General features: G+C 46.8%; 1 long non-coding RNA gene across 1 annotated transcript; it reads right to left on the bottom strand.

Annotated features, from left to right (window-relative positions):
* Positions 1 to 487: 487 nt before the first annotated feature.
* On the bottom strand, positions 488 to 1,789 carry LOC149451031 (uncharacterized). Its single transcript, XR_016315168.1, has 3 exons — positions 1,037 to 1,789; positions 856 to 951; positions 488 to 750 (listed from the first exon to the last, which is right to left on the bottom strand). It is a non-coding gene; the product is annotated as an uncharacterized LOC149451031 (long non-coding RNA).
* Positions 1,790 to 10,952: the final 9,163 nt, after the last annotated feature.

The raw sequence follows: 10,952 nt of genomic DNA on the forward strand, positions 1-10,952 counted from the left end.
TTGAAGGTCCTCCCAATGCACAGGGGGAGCGGACTTTAGGGGAACGGGTAGTTTGGCATGTCCCCTTCACCCCGGCAGAGATCCGCACTATTCTGGCTGAGCTCCCGGACTATCGAGTCAATCCGAGAGGATTTGCTCGAATGTTTGGACAAAACCAGTTCAGCTATGGTATGAGTGGGTCAGATTGTGCGCAGATCCTGCGGGCAAAGGTGGGCATGGAAGTGGCCAGTGCAGTGATTGCAGGGTGCTCTATAACCACTCATGAGGAGATGACTTCAGGGGGCAAAGAGTTTTGTGCACAGCTAAAGGCAAAGCTTCCAGAAATGTATGGTGCTACCTCTACTACGGACATGATGAAGCTCACCCAGGATCCTAATGAGGAAAGCATACTAAACAATATGGTAGTGTGACAAGGGCACCCCTACCTGGAAAAAGTAGGTTAATAAATGATCCACGCGGAGTAATATGATTCAAAAGAATTTCCAACAATACTTTATTTGATCACATAGATCATGGGGAGGTTAAACATGAACACGGTGAACATGTCAGACAAATAAAAACATGTTAAAAAGCACTTGGCGTCTTCATTTTAGGGTCATCTTAGCAAATAGAGTACCATATAAGGCAATATGGGGTAATGGTAAGATAGTTATCCTAGGTTTCCATTAATTTCCAGCTTGTATTAGAGTGAGCCATGTATTCAGCAGATATGTTCCCAATATACGTCAGGAGCCTCCTGGTATGTAAAAGCTGGAACACAAAAATACACAGTGTATGTATAAAAATATAAGAGCCGAATCACATCTAGAGCTCAACAGACCTCCCTCTACAATAGTCAATGGATACTTCTATTACCTTTTTAGTGATGAGACTATCAAACCCGCTTCTCAAATGTGGGGACTTCCTGGGCAGCCACCCCAAGTGAAACAAGGTCCACAGTACCAAATGATTCTGGGGATATATGTAAAAAATGAATATATAGATCACAGGCATCAAGTAGACCATGAAAACAAAAAACAAAATGTGGGTATATTACCATCAATAAAGATCAAGAGGACTCCCGTCGACTTGAAATAGGATCAGGTCCTTGATGCTTATTCAAAAAGGGCATATGGGGGTGGAGGGCCAGGTGGTCACAATGCATGGATTCCAAACATATGTATTATGTATTAGCAGGCCGTCAATACCTGAGTCTTAATACCCAATGAAGGGTTTCCAAAAATTGCTCAAATTGAGAAAATTATATTATTCATAAGGATATGGCTATGTCACAGCATACAGTGCCTGAATAGGATAGCGTATATATATATATATATTGTCCTCCTAAGAGGATCTCCAAAAAATTCCCCGAGTATACAGGGTAAATTAGGCCCATATGACATGCCTTCTTAACACCATTAATGCTCTATAGACTAAACAGCTGTAAGCTTAAATAACTTGCCACCGGTGGAAGGTATGTTCCCCTAGGGGATTGCTGTTTGCGAACCGCTGTAGTAATAGCCTTATGGTAGTTTTCAGAGGGCCTTGTGCCTTCCTAGCAGGGAGCTGTGACACCGCCGTTCCTTCCCGCCTCGTGGGCGCCGCACCCTATGAAGACGCCGAGCGTAGTGACGTCATTACGTTGACGCGTTTCGTCCGCCAATCACCGCAGACTTCGTCAGAACTGGGAGGGGACCTCAATCCTTCGCCTTATATGGTGCACTAATTGCATACCAAAGAGTCTCCACCTCGCCATCTTGTGTTGAAAGAGTATCACTACATTGGAATTATCCAAAGTGAATTAAAACACATATATTAAATTTAAGATGACTGCTGAATATAAAGAGAAGGAACCTTATTGCTATAAATCAGATCATCTTCAAAGAAGATAGCACAAAGAATTATTATAATCATAATTACAATTCAAATAGGGAGACATCAAGACCAGGTTCAATCACCAAATTTCAGTATTAGTCCAATTATTATAGGAATTTAATATGTAGTGAGAATAGGAAGAATCACACGATCAGATTCATATTTTGTCCAAATAGACCCATGTTTCATTCGTATATATAGTACCCCACTGCAGGTTATAACTCAAGGTATGTTAAAGGTTCCAATAAATTTAATTCAGAAAAACCCCAAAATTGAGTTCTGTATTGAGTCCATATGGGACAAGTGCACCCAGGGTATAAATCCAGAATTTTTCTTTTTGTAGGAGGATTTTGTCAAAGTCCCCCCGACGAGCTGAAATATTCAGCAGGAAAATCCCTTTCACTTGCAAACCTTCTGTTTTACCCCCGTGTACTTCTTTAAAGTGTTGTGCCAATGGGTTCTCTTTTTCTCCCTTTCTTACGTTCCTATTTTCATTTTTGATATCTCTCAGATGTTCACCAATCCTGGTTCTGAGGTTCCTTTTTGTTTTTCCTATATACATCTTCTTACATGGACATTCTATCATGTATATTATTTTACTACTAGAGCAATTAATAAAGCTTCGTATCTGGAATATCTTAGATTTATCCTTATTAAAGAACTGATTGGACTTATGTACAAATGGACAAATCTGGCAATGGCCACATGGGAACATCCCACATAGGCCGGTCCTCCTAGTTAACCAATTTCTTTGTGGTGCCCTCTGAAATTCTGACTGTACTAGTATATCATTTAGATTCCGAGCTCTTTTTGCTACCATTTGGGGGCTCTCCCCTACCACTTTCGCTATCTGCGGATTTTGAGTTAGTAAGTACCAGTGAGAGTCCAGGGCCTTCTTAACTTCACCCCATTGTTGTCCAAATTTAGTTATGAATCTTACCGGTTGATTTACCGAATTCGCCCCTGCCTCTGATTTTGATTTATTTATAAGTTCCTCTCTTGTTCTACCAAGGGCTCTTCTTTTTGCTCTTCTTAGGGTTCTATGTGAGTAGCCTCTTTCTCTAAACCTCTTATAGAGCTGAATAGATTCATTTTTATACTCCACTTCTTCTGTGCAGTTCCTTTTTATTCTCTGGAACTGGCCAATGGGTATTCCCTGTTTTAAACTCCTTGGATGATAGCTATTAGCATGTAGAAGTGTATTGGCCGCTGTTTCCTTTCTAAACGTTTTAGTGACTAATTTATTTCCGTAGATAGAGATTGATAAATCTAGAAATGTTATCACCTCTCTATCTACTGTGTAGGTAAGTTTGATATTCCTATCATTCTCATTTAAAAATTCCATAAACTTTTTTAGCTCATCTATACCTCCATCCCAGACCATCAGGACATCATCAATATATCGCAACCATTTTATTGCATATTGCTTATAGGGAGTGGAGGGATATACCAACTCCTCCTCCCATAAGCCTAAATGTAAGCATGCAAATGCCGGGGCCCAGGGTGCTCCCATGGAGGTACCACATATTTGCTGATAGAAGGAACCCAGAAACTGAAAACAGTTATGGGTCAACATAAACTCCAACAAATCCAATATAAATTCATTTTGAGCCTCCATTTCAGGAAAATATGTCTCCAAAAAGTGGGCCACAGCTCTCCGTCCCCAGATGTGTGGGATAGAGGTATATAATGATTCCACATCAATACCCACCAAAAGTGCACCCTAATGAGGAAAGCGCCTGCTTCTGGCGCCGTCTCAAGCAGACGGCACTGGATGCGGATCTGGAAGTTGGACCTGATGCTCCAACTGAAGGGGTAAAGATGACCGCGACGCACATTCTGTTGCGGGCCAAATTTTTGGAAGGCATCGATACTAAAATTTGGGAAAGGCTGGTTCTGGCCCGACCCGAATATAATGAGATGTCTATCCCTGCTATCCTTTCCACTCTTGCGGCAATAGAGAGGGAAATGGATAGAAGAAAACAAGACAAGGCCAAAGTTCTTATGTCCCAGACCCTACACGAAAAACCAAGGGATCTGGGTAACAGGAAGGATAGGCCCCCTCCCAGGTGTTTTCAGTGCCACCAAACGGGGCACATGAGGAGGAGCTGTCCCCAATTACCTAAAGGTCGGTGGCAGTTCATTCCTCATGAGTCCTCCGCCCCTGTCACCACCATGGTAAGTAACTCCTATGGATCCTCATAGGAAGTTGGCAAATCGGTGTCGACCCAGGTCCATCTTTTTCTAGAGGAATTAAAACATCCCCTCCCTTGCCTCACCGACACCAGTGCAGCAAGAACGGTCTTGCGAAAACAGGACATCCAAGGCAAGGTACCGCTCTAAGGGGAAAGCCCTCCTAACCCCTACTAACCTCACCATCAAACGATGCACTATTCTTAACCCAGCTTCTCTTCTTCCTGTGTCGGAAGATGAGAAGGGGGGGAGGACAGCAACGACAGTGCTGAATTTTGCAACCCGACTAACGATACTAACACCTCTTCTGCTAACATGAGTTCTTTGTCCACTACTAATCTCTCTTCCAAAGGACATGACTGCATTTCTCTGATGGAACTGGAGTCAGCGGCGATCAGCCCAGTGAAGGAAGCGCCACTACCGAAAGCGAAAAATCTTTTTGTCGATGGGTCCAGGTACTACACCCAAGATGGTAAGCCACACACTAGTTGTGGAAAAGGGCTCTTTGAATGCACATATGTCAGCTCAGGAAGCTGAGCTGTGGGCACTGGCCAGGGCATGTGAGTTGACGTGTGCCAACGCTAGTACCACGGCGAAGAAATACCTGTCTGAGGTTGTGTGCCGCTGGGGTCTACCTGAAACCATCGAGTCCGATAGGGGGTTACACTTCACTGGACAGATCTTTGCAGAGGTATGTAAAGCCTTCCACATCAACCAAGGGCTACACACCCCGTATCACCCCGAGAGTAGCGGTAAGGTTGAACGTCTCAACGGAATCCTTAAAAACAGGATCTCCAAAATCATGGCCGATACCAAAAAACCTTGGCCTGAGTGTCTCCTCACTGCCCTCTATTCCATCCGGAATGCCCCTCGGCAACCACATGGGCTGTCACCCTACGAGGTATCGTTTGGGGGACCTCCCAAAACAGGGTTGTACTTTCCTCAACAGTTGTCATCTTTGCATTCACAGCTTACAGGTTATGTGCAATCTCTGCAACGGGAGCTGCAGAAGATACACCACCGGGTTCGCGAATCGCTCCCCGATCCAAATGCAATAACAGGTGTTCTTTCTATTGAGCCAGGTGATTGGGTCGTCCTAAAGAAACATCAAAGAACCGGACTCGAGCCACGGTTCACCGGACCATACCAAGTCCAGCTGACGACACCTACCTCACTCAAGCTCGAGGGACGAGACAACTGGGTGCACGCAAGCCACTGCAAGAAGCTTTTCAGCTACACCAGAGAATGAGGGGTGTAATTTTCCTTTTTCTTTTTGTTTGTATGTCTTACATGTGTGTGAACGGAGGAAAAGACGGCAGATACCCCAACCTTTTATTTAAAATGCATCTGCGTTTAGCCAGAACCGCCAACAAAACCAACTGTTGGGTATGCTCTAAGCCCCCACCCAGTCATCACATGTCCGCAATGTCCGCTGTTTATGCCCTATATGACATCCGTGTCGGCATGAAAAAGCAAGGGACCCCTGGTCAGCCCCCACGTAGACATTTGTCGGTAGAACTCAATGACACATTTTTAGTAGGTAACATCAGTTTTAGCACCAATATTAGCTCTAGCTCCTGTAGGGCACTCATTAGTCCATTATGGGTAACTGGAGAGCTAGGCAGCCCTCAGGTGTGCTTTAAGATCAGCTTTGGCACAGGTAACAAGTTTGTTGGGACTACCACCTGTAAGGGAGGTATAACTGTCAATCTGACTAACCAGACTTCCCTTCTGAGTAACAACTCTGACCAACCAGACCACGTTTGTTGGAAGGACGGAGGTGATGTGCAGACTGAGGGAGCAATCCCCCAGTCTGTGCAACTGTTGTTCAGTGCCAGAGGCCGAACGAAGAACTCCTCCTGCTCTGCTCTGACAGGTCCATACTATTTTCTGTGTGGTTCGGCAGCCTATAGAACATTTCCCCAGAACACGAAAGGTTTGTGTGCCCTCATAAAGCTAGTCCCCACATCCTATGTAGTGATGGATCATGAAGAGTTGTTGGTCCATAAGAAGGTAAGGATGGCAGGGAGAGTTCGCAGGGAGCTGTTCTCTGAGGGCAACCAAGCATGGGCTTGGTTCCCCTCATGGACAGGTTGGGGAATAGAACTTATGAAGCACCTGAACAATTTTTCTGTCATCGTGGATAGTATGTTTAATGAGACCATAGAGGCTGTCAGAGAAATTGCCCAAGAACAACGGCAGATGGGAATTTTAGTGCTTCAGGAGAAGATGGCCCTTGATTACCTTTTAGCCGCCAAAGGGGGGTTCTGTGAGTTCATCAGAGAGGATTGTTGTACTTGGATAGAAGACACCAATGACAAGGTCCAGGCCCATATGGACAAAGTTAGTGAACTACAGGGAAAAGCTAGAGCTATGTGTCACATTGAATGTCGCATCGAATGCCGTGGTGGTATACACGCCGGTCTATAAGCGCAGATCTGCCATCTAATCCATTACCGAGCTGAGTACTGTAATACATACATTGTACATGCGCATGGCCCAATTGCAGCCTTCAGAGCTTTAATTAAGCCACACGAGAGACATATGAATAACACTCATATATGACACATTTAAAGTTCAACCTGTAAATACAAAATTTCCATGACACTTGCAATGACAAGCAGGCTGTGATAGTCTCTCCCCCTTCTGTGGGGTCTCTGGCAATAGCAGGCAGGCTATGATTGTCTCTCCCCCTTCTGTGGGGTCTCTGGCAATGGCAGGCAGTCTGTGATAGTCTCTCCCCCTTCTGAGGCGTTTCTGGCAATGACAGGCAGGCTGTGATAGTCTCTCCCCTTCTGTGGGGTCTCTGGCAATGGCAGGCAGTCTGTGATAGTCTCTGCCCTTCTGAGGTGTCTCTGGCAATGACAGGCAGGCTGTGATGGTCTCTCCCCCTTCTGAGGGGTTTCTGGCAATGACAGGCAGGCTGTGATAGTCTCTCCCCCTTCTGTAGTGTCACTGACAATGACAGGCAGGCTGTGATAGTCTCTCCCCCTTCTGTAGGGTCTCTGGCAATGACAGGCAGGTTGTGATAGTCTCTCCCCTTTCTGAGGCGTTTCTGGCAATGACAGGCAGGCTGTGATAGTCTCTCCCCTTCTGTGGGGTCTCTGGCAATGGCAGGCAGTCTGTGATAGTCTTTCCCCTTCTGAGGTGTCTCTGGCAATGACAGGCAGGCTGTGATAGTCTCTCCCCCTTCTGAGGGGTTTCTGGCAATGACAGGCAGGCTGTGATAGTCTCTCCCCCTTCTGAGGGGTTTCTGGCAATGACAGGCAGGCTGTGATAGTCTCTCCCTCTTCTCTAGGGTCTTTGACAATGACAGGCAGGCTGTGATAGTCTCTCCCCTTCTGTGGGATCTCTGGCAATGACAGGCAGGCTGTGATAGTCTCTCCCCCTTCTGAGGGGTTTCTGGCAATGACAGGCAGGCTGTGATAGTCTCTCCCTCTTCTCTAGGGTCTCTGACAATGACAGGCAGGCTGTGATAGTTTCTCCCCTTCTGTGGGGTCTCTGGCAATGGCAGGCAGTCTGTGATAGTCTCTCTCCTTCTGAGGTGTCTCTGGCAATGACAGGCAGGCTTTGATAGTCTCTCCCCCTTCTGAGGGGTTTCTGTTAATGACAGGCAGTCTGTGATAGTCTCTCCCCTTCTGAGATGTCTCTGGCAATGACAGGCAGGCTTTGATAGTCTCTCCCCCTTCTCTAGGGTCTCTGACAATGACAGGCAGGCTGTGATAGTCTCTCCCCTTCTGTGGGGTCTCTGGCAATAGCAGGCAGGCTGTCTCTCCCCTCCTGTGGGGTCTCTGTGAGGCTGAGGAGTGGGCTGGCAGAGTCTAGTAACAAAGGTCCCTCCATAGCTGGGGATCCTTTGATGACTGCACAACGGAATGCGCCCGGCACCAGCCTCTTAAACTCATGTAGGACGCTTCCCGGTCGCCTTGGCAACCAGGGCCGGTGCTGGCGTGCCTCATTGCCCGGCAACGAGGCATGCCCCCTGGGCAGGGGTTGTGCTCTCATGAGCGTGACCTTTGTTCCATGTCATCTGCGTGCGCGGGAATTTTGTGTGCCCGTGCTGCGGATGTCAGGGCTGAGATGGTGTCAGCTAGATGCTGGAGCCAGGGCCATCCCTGTGGGAGGTTCACACCTCTCCATGGAGAGGTGTGAATCTCGCCACCTCTCCACTGCCAGAGAGGAAGAGACAGGATGGGGTGGTGGAAGTCTCACCTCTCATCCCAGGGCTGCAGGATGAGAGGGGGAGGGGTGAACACTAGACCCCAGGGATGAATCAGGCTGGTAGCAGGGACAACCTGGGGGCAGGGATGATGTCTGCCTAGATGAAAGGCAATTTGGGAGGTGTGCGGCGAGTTGGCAGGGCAGCTGGCCGGGAGGGAGGGGGGCCCACAGTAATTGGGTTAGGCCATTTGGCTGAGTGACACAGAGGACAATTGGAACTATACAGAGCAGGATGCTGAGGTCATGTGATACAAGGCATTAATGGCATTAATAAGGGGATTAGTAATTGGCAGGCCCCTTTACCATGACACACCCACTTATGTCTGATCTCACTATTACTTTTCTTTTCTATCCGAGTTTTCACTTCAATACGAGAAATAATGCGAAATCTGAGGGAAATCTGAGAGCCATATGAAGACTTTGGGCCGTTCTATTGTCTGTTCATATGTCTGTGTGTACATCACACTGAAAAGAGGGACATTTACAGGACAAAGAGGGACAGAGAAATATGGTGTCCAACAATGGAGAGTGATGGGAGATATGATCAAATACAATCTCTTACCTCCTCTGCTCACACTTCCAGCAAAGTATCCTCTATAATTCCTCCCACATGGAGCTTCCTGTCTGTGCCTGACCTCACTTCCTGTCTTTGCCCAACATCACTTCCTGTCTGTCCCCGACATCCCTTCCCATCTGTGCCCGACCTCACTTGCCGTCTTTACATGACATCACTTCCTGCCTGTACTTAACATTACTTCCTGTCTGTCCCCGACATCACTTCCCGTCTGTGCCTGACATCCCTTCCTGTCTGTGCCTGACATCCCTTCCTGTCTTTGCCTGACATCCCTTCCTGCCTGTGCCCGACATCCCTTCCTGCCTGTGCCCAACCTCACTTCCTGCGTGTGCCTGACCTCAATTCCTGTCTGTGCCCGACATCAAATCCCGTCTGTGCCCGACAACACTTCCCGTCTGTGCCCGACATCACTTCCCGTCTGTGCCCGACATCACTTCCCGTCTGTGCCCGACATCACTTCCTGTCTGTGCCCGACATTACTTCCCGTCTTTGCCTGACATCACTTTCTGTCTGTGCCTGACATCATTTCCCGTCTGTGCCTGACACCACTTCCCGTCTGTGCCTGACATCACTTTCCTTTTGTGCCTGACATCACTTCCTGTCTGTGCCTGACATCCCTTCCTGTCTTTGCCTGACATCCCTTCCTGCCTGTGCCCAACCTCACTTCCTGCGTGTGCCTGACCTCAATTCCTGTCTGTGCCCGACATCAAATCCTGTCTGTGCCCGACAACACTTCCCGTCTGTGCCCGACATCACTTCCCGTCTGTGCCCGACATCACTTCCCGTCTGTGCCCGACATTACTTCCCGTCTTTGCCTGACATCACTTCCCGTCTGTGCCTGACATCACTTTCTGTCTGTGCCTGACATCATTTCCCGTCTGTGCCTGACACCACTTCCCATCTGTGCCTGACATCACTTCCTGTCTGTGCCTGACATCCCTTCCTGTCTTTGCCTGACATCCCTTCCTGCCTGTGCCCAACCTCACTTCCTGCTTGTGCCTGACCTCAATTCCTGTCTGTGCCCGACAACACTTCCTGTCTGTGCCCGACATCACTTCCCGTCTGTGCCCGACATCACTACCCGTTTTTGCCTGACATCACTTCCCGTCTGTGCCTGACATCCCTTCCTGTCTTGCATATAGACTTCCTGTCTCTGTATATGTGTGATCACCACCACCAGCCCAAGAAATGTCACAAGAAAATGAAACCAAACTGTACGATGACAGCAAGATTTATTACCTACTTCAGCTCCGGAACATTTTACTCCCTTCATGACCAAAGTATTTTTTGCCATTCAGCACTGGCAATTGTGCGGTCATGCAACACTGCACACAAATTAAATTAATATCATTTTGCACACAAATAGAGCGTTCTTTGGTGGTATTTGATCAGCACTGGGATTTATTTTTTAATACAAATGATATTTTTGATGAAATCCTTTTGCTTGGTTGACCTATATTAGTTTATAGGTCCATACTATGAGGTGAGCGGCCATCCTTATCCATAGGTGGAGGTGCAGATTTCACGGGGGAGCACTGCAGTCTTTCTGGAGCACATTCTATATCCAACACCTTTATTCTAGCACAATATTTGATTGAACTGTTCCAATTATAAGGACTTTTATTGTATATTTTATATGTATATATGTACATGAATATGTCGTGTATGAGAGAGAGCAACACTGATTTTCAGATTGGATTAAATGATATCTTCTATTTTGTTATAAGACATCTCATAAAATCAGATTTCTTCATACATGTAGTACAACGTGTATTCTGCTCCGTGTCTTTGGTAGAAGCATAGCTGAATCCGTGGATATTGATTGGTCTGTATGAAGTTATCGCGTCTACAAACTATGGGATATAGAATGGAATTTATGCAGATTTTTACGACTCTGTTACGTTCTGACTGCCGATCAAATTTCTTGAGGCAGTAAAATGCCCGGACCTTACAAACATCCCCAAATGTTCCCTTTATGGGAAGGATACATCCCAAGGTATGTGCTGAGAGGCATGTTGTGTCCATGGAACATTTACAGTTTTTGCCATAAGTTATTGGAAAATGAAAAACAAAATGTAATTTAATGAGCTTTTTCTGGCACACGCCTTGG

Source organism: Staurois parvus, unplaced genomic scaffold, assembly GCF_062004578.1.
Source record: "Staurois parvus isolate SC_StPar_1 unplaced genomic scaffold, SC_StPar_1.0 ptg000551l, whole genome shotgun sequence".
Taxonomy (NCBI): Eukaryota; Metazoa; Chordata; class Amphibia; order Anura; family Ranidae; genus Staurois; species Staurois parvus.